At 34.7% G+C, this 12,210-nt stretch overlaps 1 protein-coding gene across 5 annotated transcripts in view; it reads left to right on the top strand.

Moving 5' to 3' along the window:
- The window catches only part of Lingo2 (leucine rich repeat and Ig domain containing 2), a 1,109,212-nt gene that overhangs the window by 602,663 nt on the left and 494,339 nt on the right, over positions 1-12,210 (top strand). For all 5 annotated transcript variants that reach the window (XM_070008434.1, XM_070008424.1, XM_070008452.1 and 2 more), the window contains one exon: positions 1,380-1,465. The gene's annotated coding sequence lies outside the window, so the exon portion shown is untranslated. The remainder of the gene's footprint in view (positions 1-1,379; positions 1,466-12,210) is intronic.

The following is a 12,210-nucleotide window of genomic DNA, read 5'->3' as shown; positions in this document are numbered from 1 at the left end:
GTATATGTCCTTCACTTCTTGGTTAGTTTTACAACCATCATCAAGAATTCAAAAGCCAACAAACACTGCTGGAAAGAACATGGGAATGTTGGTATGAATGTACATTAGTGTGTCCAAATCAGTATGGAGATTGCTCAAAAGAGCCTGTACACCCACCTTCATAGCAGAGTTCACACTAGCCAAACTGTGAATTTATTTGAGATACCTAACAATGGATGAAGGATTAAAATAATTATATATAGTATACACACATATGTATGTATATGCATATATGTAAATATATACATGTATACAAATATATGTATATATAAATAAATGTATGCATATACATATAAATGTGTGTATGTACACATGGATACACACACAGAGTTACAAATATTAAGTGAGATCATGTTTATAAAATGCAAGGAATAATTTCTGATACATTGTGAGCAATATATAATAATTGTTATTATTATTGTTTATACACATGGCAATGTCAGGTAGTAATCTGATTTGTGAATATGACATTTGAAAGAAGGTGACTGACACTCTAATTATCTTAAGAAATTATTTCACTCCATTATACTGCTTTTGAGTGAACTGAATCTATCTAGAATACTTTCTACTATTTTCTCTGTTAATTTGTATTTCTCTTTATCTTCTTTATGGATAATTGAAGAGGATTGGGATGGAAATAAAAAGAAGGGTAGGAGGGAAAGATTGATAAGGATGATGGAAAGATAAAATTCTAATTGTTAAAAAAATGTGTATTCCATTTCCTTTTGCAACTTTAAACTCAGTCCAAAAGCAAATTCTGGCTTTTAATTGATTACACTTAAATTTCCTGGCTTAATTTAGCATAATTATTTTATAAGATTTCAGATCTGTCCAATAATTCCCAAACAAATAAATACTGAGACTTCAAGAAATCATCTGACTCACATGTTGACTACCTGTGACAGTTTTTAAACATTGGAATGGTTGGTTTAAGGGGCTCCTGAGGTATATTTTCTGTGCTCCAGCAAATAATTGCATTATGAAAGAATTGCTTGCCTTATTAATCTGAACTACATGGGCTTTCATAAACATGAATGAATTTAAACTGGATTGTCATTTATTTATGAACTTAATAAAAAATAAAATAATTGAATGAGTGCCAGGATGATAGATAGATCATATGCTGGCAATTCCAAGATAAATGTGACAATATGCTTGTCTTTAAAACTGAAAACTCCACACAGAGCAAGTAAGCTAATCTCTATTGGGTTTCTTCAAAAGTTTTGCAAAACAGGTGCCATGTAAATGTGAATTATTATTTGGCTATTAATTCATGAATATCCTCCTTGAAATGATCATTTTTCTTTTCCTTTTTTTTTCTTTTATGTCTTATTTTGTAGCCTAGTAATAACATTACAAGAAGAGGCTCTGAGAGGAATATTACAAGTAGCCACCACCAGCATGAAGATCCTTACAGTTGAAACTGGTAAGTGGTCAAATGTGATCCATGGGTCTCTTATTATATGTATCATGGAATAGATTGGTCCTGCTTTCCACCCCAATTGTTCTCAATGCCTCTAATATTTTTATTAGAAATTCTTCAAAACTTTAGCCTTGATTCTCCTGCCTTAGATGACTGTTAGGAGGTATTTTGGTGGGAAAATCATTAACTTGTTATAAACAGACAAGAATATAAAGTAGCTATATTTGTTTTATCTTTTATTATCTTTAGTTGTACAAGAGGGTTATAATTTCAAGTAGCTGATTTTATAAGTATTATTTGCATTCTTTGAAATTAGTTTCCTCATTGTGAAATGTAGGTTGTAATTGTTATTGTGTTAGATTTTTCTGAGACCACTAAGAAACAACATGAAGACTAGGAGTTTCTGTAGCATAGAGAAAGAATTTAAACCATACAACTCGTGGAATACTTACATATGCCAAATAATGCATAAAACTATTTCATTATTTTATGTAATCTTCACTTTAAAGTTTGTAGGCATAATTACCTTCTTAATAAAATCTGAAGAACCTATGCTGTTAAATCATGCAATGCTCTCTGACATAGCTTTCTCAGAGAATGACTTTCTGCTGGCGAAATTTCTGCTCTTGTATTTATAGCAAACATTTGTTGAGTATTTAATGTATTCCCAACTACTTTTAGCTGATATGCCATGTTACTTCTCTAAAGATAATACTGACAATATGCAAGTTGTATTTACGTGAGATCTCATAATTTAAAAATAGTTATGAATATATAAATTTAATTAGTATTAGCATACTGTCAGGAAAGCAGCCTGGGATCATTTTTATTTTTACAGACAGAGAAATTGAAGGTTTGATGAAGTTAACAGGATATCTTAGAGTGTAGTGTCTCTCAAACTTTCTGTGGTATTTTTTTAATCCCTTGTAGACCAAATGTTCATAAGTTTTCTAAAGAGTAAGTTCCAGAGAAATTAGATGATTGAAAAGCAGAGAGAAAATTTGCATATCTATGTATTTTATTTTTCTTTCTCATTATTCTGCAAACACAAAAATTCCATGACATGTCAGTAGAAGTTTCTAATGCTTTTTCTCAAATTCCATATTCTTCATGGTGCAGACCTGTTACTGTCTGCGAACTGACAGTAATATTCTAGTCAGGGAACAAATCATTCAGCGCTGAGAGAGCTCGTAGGAGGCAAGAGTCCCATTCCGTCCTACCCTCGTTTGTCTGCTTCTAGCTCAGGTCTTTTCCTAGTACTCTGGACAGCCTCAATGTACAGCTAGAATTCCCTCATTTATCTAAGGGAAAAGAAGATTGAGTTCCAAATTGTTCCAATGAAGCAGGTGTAAGAAAATTGATGACAAAATATCTTTTGAAAAAGTTCAGGAAATAACTGGCATGAGAAAAAGTGAAGAGCAGTTGGAACTCTACAGGAACGATAGACTATGACATCAAGACTTCTAAACACTTCGATGCTTTCGAAAGACTTTCTCAAGATGTTATTTTTATTTATTCTTTCATTGCTTGTGATTTATTCTTTGAAAAGTTAAGTTGTATTCAGCAGACCAGACCTTGCCATTTCCCAACCAGTATAGAGATCTGTGTATCATTTTAAGGAATAAAAACGCATCTTGGCCTGCTATGAAATAAAAAAGGGCCTACATCTCCCCCATTACTTTCAAGAGGACTGAAAATAAATGCTAGTTGTTCATTTCAACAAGGACTAAAGAAAATTGAAGAACTTGTGAGGCAAGGAAAAAGGCACATGAAGTCAGCAGAGAGAAATAATTTTCTAAGACGATTTTTGTGTCTTCTTCAGTTCTCCAGAACTGAATCCAAATATTTACATGTGTTATCTTAGTTATAATTATTTTACCATCTGTGTCAAAATATTATTGCACATATGTTCAGACATAACTGTTGACTGTAAGTAAATACTCGAAGATTGAGATTTTATCCGAATAAGGTTTTGTAAATTTCCACTGGCACGTTCGTGTCAGATGCAACTTAAAATGGCTATAACAAGGCTACAGAGGTAGATCAGTGAGACTGGTGAGACTGGATCACTAGCAACATAAAAATTAAAGCAAAATCACTGAGATGTTCAGTCATTCTTGTTATTAGCTTCCGGGAAAATACTGTATTGTTAAATTGCAAGTGATTATGAATGAGAACAAACTTAAGGCCTTAAATGCCTTAAATAGTATATGGAGACACTTTGCTCCTGTTATATTCCCTTTTAACTCAGATGTTGAAGATTTCTATTAGGTAGGAAAGAAATCATATGTGGACAGTTTACTTTTTCAGTGATATCATAGCCATGTCAGTCTACAGATAGCCTCTCCTGATCACTCTGAAAAGAGTGACAATTGAAGTCATGCATTATAATAAAGGAAAGAGAAATACTTTTTCAAACAGCTCTCCATCTGTAACAATAATAGAGATAATAGTGCTTATGGGTATGTGTGTGAGAGAGAAAGCGAGAAAGAGGGAGAAGAAAGAGAGAACGAGACAGAAAGAAATTCTATCAGATCAAGGAGAGGTTCACAGAATGGGAAAGATTCTAGCAAGCTTGCTTTATTTGCACAGGCATTTGAACAGCTTCTCTCTACCCAATTGTTGGAATTTTGGCATGAGATTGGTAGTGATTGATGCCAAATCTTTAATTAGAAGCTTTCTGCTAAAATCCAAGTTATCTGTAAAACAAAGGGCGAAGGAGAGGTTAGGTTTTAGCAATTGTCTATTAGAAAACACATTTCCTAGCTTCAGATTAGTTAAAAAAAAAATAAGATGAGCAAAACTGATCTGCATGGAAGTAATAAAAGCCCCAAAGGAAAAACCCATGTGCATAACCAGTTACTACAGAAACCAGAAATTAATGTGAGGAAATTGTTTGCCATCCTAACTTATACAGTGAAAGATCCAGAAATTAAGGCTTAGCGATAAATAAATTGACTTACAAAGAATTGAAAGAAAATAGAAAAATGCAAGGGAGGAATTAAATCTACATTTGGAGACAATACAGAACAGACTCAGATTTGTAGAAAGCAAACCGATGGAGCACTGAGTTTCTTCCCAGTTGCCAAGGGCCAGGACACATGATGAAAATGACAGGGGAAAATGGAAGTGGGAAATAAAAATCACAGGAGAAAATCTTGCTTGCAACCTAAATGGAGATTTTTGCCATCCTAGATATTATTTGCTCTGTATGAGATTGTATGTGTCATGTGTGGGCATGGTCGCATGCATGTGAGAGTGTGTATATGTGTGTTTGTGTGTGTGTATGATATAATGAGAATTACCTATTTTTAAAAGTTATGAGAAACTAATTATTTACTTAAACAAATCTGATAGTTTTAATTTCATATGCTTCTCTAGTTACTGGAATATTCAGGTTTTCTTTTTTCTCTTAAATGATTTTAATAATTTTGTGTTAACCTAAGAAAACCATCAACACTTTTTAAGAGCTATTGTCCATGTGTGAACCTCCATATATTAAAAATACAATGCCTTCTTGGGAATAATCACTGACTTTAATTTTTTCCTATTATGTTCTTTAATCATAAAAAATAATCATTTATCAGAGGTTAAACATTTTTGTCAATCTGTGCATACCAATGGCATACAAATCATAAGTGAAACACTTAAAGAGTTTTCAGGGCTCGTAAACTTGTATCATCCATTAGGACTAGGGCAATAGATCATAAGCAAGACAATGGTGCTTACCCTTTATGCTGTGCAAGTCACAAATCCACAAATCGAAACCTTCATAGGATAATCTCTCTCCTGTATTCTAATATATGAATTATTCCATCTGTTTTTTAGTTTTATAGAAAGGGAACTGTAGGTTTGTACTTGTTTTGCAGATGGTCTTTTGTTCTCAATATTACCTTTGATTTCTGTGTATAGAATTTCTTTAATGTGTTGCATCATGGGAAATCTGTGGTCTTTTATCCTTCTGTATGTCTTTTGGGATGTGGATGTGATACTTTGGTTGTACAATTTCTTTTAAGTGGCTTAATTGCCAGGTTCCCTAATGAGCAGATTGATTTAATTCTCACTGGCTAGTTTTACAACCTACCCAACACTTAATAATTTCAAAGATTTTTGTTTAGATTCTGATAGTTATGTGGTGATACACAGTGTGATTTCAATTGGTATTTTTGTGATAACTGAAAATTATGGGTATACCACCCCACAACAAGAATTCTCAATCCACCTTCAAATTGAAAGGTATATAGAAATTTAAAGGAGGTATTAAGATCTGTGATATGATGTCATAGTTTTATTCTATGTTGAAAGAACACCCTGTCTAAAGAGACTTACATTTTCCCTTTATAAGAAAATGAGATATTATATAAAAATTCACTTCTTTTAACATATCCAAGTCTGAAAATACCATTCAACTTAAAATTTGTTTGCTCTATTTTTTTACTTTCCCATTAGCTAATTAATGTATTGTAGTCTATCTACATTTGCCTTGTATTATTGGGTATCAACCAATCTTTTGACATTGGAATCACAGCAGAGTGGTAATGATTGAAGTTGTTTCAGGAAAATGATTGTATGCTCCATTTCTGTGTTGGGAAAAATAATTATTTGTCCAGTCATATGAAACTAGGGATGGCACATGGGAAATAGGCATTAAAATGATCCAGGGGGACAGCGTGATTTTGACAGAGGACCCTGGGCTCTCACCCATGCAGCAAGTGTGACAGCTCCATCACTTCCCTGGTGATTTATATGAAGGTTCATTTGTTTCTTGTACCATTCATTTCCAAATACATTGAAAACTTAGTTGATATGTTGTTGAGACAATTAGGATGTGCATAATTTTTCTCTAAGATGTCATATGGCATGGTTTTCATGAAGCCATAATTTTAGAAATTAGCTAAATGCAAATTTTAGTTCTGGTTTTGTAGTTAAACAAAATGTAATATTTATCGTGTGTGTGTGTGTGTGTGTGTGTGTGTGTGTGTGTGTGTGTGTGATGTTCCTATGGCTTGAACTCAGGGCCCGAGCAATATCCTTGTGCTTCTCGTTCTCAAGGCTAGCAATCTACCGCGTTAGCCACAGCTCCACTTCCAGCATTTTTGGTAGTTGATTGGATGTAAGAGTCTCATAGACTTTCTTCCCCGAACTGGCTTTGACCGCCATCATCCTCAGATCTCTGCCTCCTAAAGGGCTAGGAGTACAGGTGTGAACCATTGGTGCCGAGCTAATTTTAACTATGTAAATGTACATTTCTATAGGATTAAATATATTTTATTGTTTTCCACTATAACCATCTTCAGAATTTTTTCACATACTTGCTTAAATGCCTAGGAAAATTCTAGTCATTTCATCTCTCTGTGTGTTATTAATGTTAACAATATCTTTATATACTTTTTATATACTTTCTATATACTTTGTATACTTTTATATACATTACATATCTATAAGATATAGATATATAAAATATGTCTATATATTTGTGTATATATATATTATTACATACTTATCTTCTAACTCCTATTACAAATAAAAATGAAATATAAACCAATACTGTAATAATACCTTTTTTTGCATTTGGTCATGAATTTTCCTGCCCAAGCTGGCTTCAAATTTCCATCATCAGATCTCAGCCTCCTGAGAAGCTAGGATTACAGGCGGGAGCCACTGGCAAATGTATCAGTCTTATCTGACCAGTTTGATGTTTTTCTTTGGGAGCAATTTCTAGAGATTTAGTTTGTTCTTTTAATGGGCCTTGTTTCTCCATGTGTTTGAACACCTTGTGGTTTTCTATGATTTTTTTTTGCTTTTGTTTTTTATTTTTGGTTTGGTTGATAAGCGGTCATTTTCAAAAAAGTCACTTTCCTAGTCTCTTCAGACTATGGTTAAGAGGAGAATGCTTTCACTGGCCCACCTGTATGCAAAGTTAATGTTAATGTCCATTTAGGATTTTTCTGGGTTTGATCTGGCTAAGAGTATCTGCTTCTCTACCCCTCTCCTTATGTGCACTATAGATAATTCCTGAGTCTCCTCAGCTTCCCAAAATGTATAGTCATTCTGTATCTATTTATTTTATGTGTTTTGTTTTCCTCAGCCTACCCCATTTCTGAGATCACATACAGATATTGTCAAGTGTCTTAATTTCTCTTAGTCTCACTTTATTATAGTTTTGATACCCTAATCTGTTTTACCACTCCTCCAATAAACTGTTGACCCTGGGTTGATGGATCTGTTGCTTTCTCTCTGCATAGTTGTCATGTGACTGTCACTGATTACATGATTTCTAGCCTAAGATCCAAACTGTGCCACTCTTCCCTCCCATGCTCCAAGGACAGATATCAGTTCCTTTTCAATGCACAGACAGGTCACAACAAATTGCTTCTAATCTGATTTTTCTAGCTGAAGAAAAAGAGCTAGAAATTGAGCTATTTCTTCTCAACTGAAATACTGCATAAGATAGGGAATGCAGTAAAGGCAAATAAAACACACAACAATTATCACATATTTGTGTTAATTTTAGCATTGTGAAAGACCCAGAGCCAGAGATACCAGGCTAAGCCACATTAGGTATGTTACCAATGAAACCATGACCTAATCAATATTATTTAATCCATCTGATTTGGGGATAATTTGCAATGAGGCATTAGGTAGCTAACAAGTTTGTTTATGTTGTAATTTACTATATTTTTGGGGGGGTCCGGTCGTGGGGCCTGAACTCTGGGCCTGGGCACTGTCCCTCAGCTCTTCAGCTCAAGGCTAGCACTCTACCACTTGAACCACAGCACCACTTCCGGCTTTTTTCTTTTTGCTTATGTGGTGCTGGGGAATCGAACCCACGGCCTCAGGCATGCAAGGCAAGCGCTCTACCACTGAGCCACCTTCCCAGCCCCTAATTTACTGTATTTTAATGTTTATCTTAGATCAAATAAAGGGCTATACAAATGTAAAAAAATCATGTTTTCTTTCACATGTGATAGCTGGACCTAAAAGGGAAGCATATGTGTAAATACTTGTAGGATCACATATACATATATATACACATAGATACACACACACACACACACACACACACACACACACACACACACACACACACACACACACACAGGGTTTATTATTGTATACTTGAGGGGACCAGAGGAAGGAAGAGAATCTTGGAGGATGAACAATACTTAAAACATTGTATCTGTGAATGGAGCTGGCAAAAATGAACTCCTTAAAACTGTCAAATAATAGACAATAGGGTTTGCATGTGCATGAGTGGGATACCATAGCAAAGCCCCCTTGAACAAATAACATGCATGTACTCTGACAAAAATGAATGCTAGAAAGTTGAAATGTGTCCTGTCAGGTGTAAGAATACTAATAGGAGGAAGGAGAGTGAATAAAAGGCAGAATGAGAATGAATTTGGTCAAAAATATTTTATATATATGGATGAAAATGGAAGAATGAAGTTTGTTAGACTGGTTTTGGAAAGAGCATACTGGACATGAGAGAGGGACAGATGGAGACAGTGACAGGAGAGAGTGACAGATATGCGTACGGTATGCATCTATGCATATGACAAAATGCAACCCCCGTGCACAACTAATTAAAGCAAATAAATTTCTAAAGCTAAACAGTATCTATACAAGTAGTTTGCTCATTTTATTTGTGCCATTTTTGGGGTTTGATAACAGAAAAAAAATCTTTGAAAACCAAGTAACAAATTCAGAACACGAATGCTCTTCTGAAAAGTCTAAGGCATTGAGATGCCAGTTAATTTTCCAAAGTCAGGGAAGCTATGTGATTATCCTGTTTATGAAGTACTAGTGGGGGTTAAGCTACATGGGAAGTCCATTGGTTACTGTGATTTTATAAAATAAGTAAGTTGCACAAAGCAGGAGAAATGGTAAGCAAAGACAAGTATAAAGATTAGTGTTAACATTAAAAAGAAGTTTGTGCCAATGGTCCATCTGAGCCACTTTGAGGAGGGTAAGATTGAGAGGATCACAGTTTCAGGCCAGCCTGGGCAAAAATGTCTGTAAGACTCCTTGGAGGGAAGCCAGATATGTTGGCTTGTGCCTGTGATCCCACCAATGTAGATGGACTGGAACTCAGGTGGACACCTCATGATCCTATGTTAAATTTACCTATGGAAAACAGGGCTAGATGCATGGCTCAAGTGGTAAAATACCAGTCTAGCAAGTCTAAGTCCCTGCATTCCATCAAACAAACAAACAAACAAACAAAAAATGGATTTTAGAAGCAAAAAGTCCTTCAAATCCTATCTCAGTTAGGTATTTGTGTTGTAAAGACTGATTTATTGTCTTTGAGCCTGGTATGTCCTCATCTATAAAATGGAATGCTGACATCTAACTCACAGATCCATTGACAAAGTAAAATATTAGTTTTAAGGAAACAAACCTGTCATAGTGGCCACAGCGTCACACAGAAAAACAAATAACTTTCCTTGCTAAGAACTATGAACACATATAATCAAGAAGTAGTATTCCACCATTTTTCTCTGGACCTTTATGGTTTGGATGATCTTTATATTTACTTTAATAAATGACTCATTCTCTTTCTGTCACTCAAAAACATAAGTACTAGTGTCATCTGTGCACAGATTGTGCCAGCCAGATTAGCTGGGGAGAATTGACTTCTGTGTTTTAGGATGTCAGTGCTCAATATTTGTTACCCAAACAACTGGCTTTGATACTCAAACCATTGGCTTTGGTCCCTTAGGGATGCAAATTTATTTTCTGGGGTAAAGAAACCAAGATATGTGAATAATAGGGAAATCAAGAGAAAAGGATGTGTGTTCAACCAGTCATTAGGATTTGTGTGACACAAATGTGCTGTTTTCATTGATAGAGTAAATTAAATTGAAGATACCATCAAAGGCTAGAGCACACCATTTTCCAGAAAGCCCCCAATAGATGACAGTGAGGAATGAATGTGGTGAGACAACAATTAAAGCTGTTGAAAACTTGTATAAGACTTTAAGTTCTCAGTGAGAAATTCGCTTATTACACCCAAGACTGTACAATAGGTTTTGAAGCCATCTGTATTCTTTTGGAAATAAATTTCAGTTTCCAAACCTATTTTCCATCATTTTGTATTGTTATAAAACTGAATCAAATATGTGTAGCAGAACGTAGATTTCTTTTAGTTTTAGAAAAACAAAGATGATAAAGAAGAAAAAGATGCAGTCGTGTAGACACACGTTTAAGACCATGGTGCATTTGCAAGAGATACCACAAATTCTTTGCTGGTGTGATTACTTTTTAAAAAATTGAGTTAAAGAAGGAAAGAGTTATCTGGGCAGTAGAGATATTTTTTCATATATATATATATATATATTATGCTTAAGTAGTTGTACAGAGTTGCCATTTAACAACGTAATTTATGAATATAATGTATCTTGATCCATGTCACCCCTTTCAACATTCTCACCCAGCCCTTCCCCTACCCATCCTTTTCCTCACTCTTCCTCATTTTGTAGGATATACATTGGATTCTTGACTGCATTTTCTCCCAATTCTCTTCATTCATCTACCCCTTTCCCCTTGACCCCACCCTACTCCTTTCAAGTACCTGCTTCCTGGTGTGTTATTTTATTGAACTTTGACTTGGCCTTTCTAAGGAATTACACTTTTTGAATCCTTCCTTGAATATAGCATATACCATTTAATATATTTGTATTTACTGGCATACCACCCCACATATTTACTTATAAGTTTATAAGTTAAATCTAACTGTAACTATAAGGGAAAACAGGCCTGATTTATTTCATTTAACATAATTTCTTCCAAGGGTGCGAGACATTTTAAATCTATCTGTAGCTGAAGTTTAGACCTTGCTCACTTGTCTTGCTTTTCAAAACTTTCCCAATACCACCATCAGTTGTACCCCAGCTAGGTTACCATAAGTTACTTGCTACCAAATGCCATCAGTTTTACAGTCCCTTGCAAAATACGTGCATGTGGTGCTTGTGGCAGTAGCACATTCCTGTTATTCCAGCTACGATAATCCGATTTCTCTGTTTGATTTTCTTTCTTGTGTTTTGGGGGGTTTTGTCCAAATAACCTTACAAGTTCCAATGTCCTGAAGCCCTTCTTTTTTCTATGCTTTCCTCTAGTGCTTTCTTCCTATGCTTTGTTTCTATTCTTACCCTTAAATGTTTATTCCACTTTGAGTTGTTGTTTTAGCAAGAGAGCAATCTAGTTTCATTCTTCCACATGTGGATACTCAATTTTCCCAGCACCATGTATTAAAAGGACAAGCTTTTATCTGATGTCTTTTCATAGCACATTGACAAAAATCAGTTGGCTAGAGACGTTATGGATTTTTTTCCAGGGCCTCTATTCTGTTCACTGGTTTCTGTGTCTGAGTTTATGCCAATGCCATGCTGTTTTAATTACCTTAGCTTTGTTGTAAGTCAGGTTGCATAAATGCTTCCTGCTTTGTGCCATTCCATTCTGGTTTTTTGTTTCTTCTTCATGGATTTAGGATTGCTATTTCTAGTTTGTTGAAAATGTCACTGGTAGTTTTGTAGGAATTGATTTAAATCTGTGGCTTGCTTTGGGCAGTATGTTTCCTCATCCATGAATATAGGATGTCTTTCCAATTTTTTATATTCTCTCTAATTTATCAGTGTTATCAGTAGGTGTAGTATGTTTTGCCACTTTGGTTATAATTTTTCCTAAGTATCTTGTTCATTTTAAGACCAATTTGAAATAGGATTTGTAAAATTCTGTTTCAGGTACTT

Source organism: Dipodomys merriami, unplaced genomic scaffold (assembly GCF_024711535.1).
Source record: "Dipodomys merriami isolate MVZ:Mamm:240054 unplaced genomic scaffold, mDipMer1.0.p SCAF_11, whole genome shotgun sequence".
Lineage (NCBI taxonomy): Eukaryota > Metazoa > Chordata > Mammalia > Rodentia > Heteromyidae > Dipodomys > Dipodomys merriami.
Note: the sequence above shows the minus strand (reverse complement) of the source record. Positions and strands in the feature narration are given on the sequence as shown.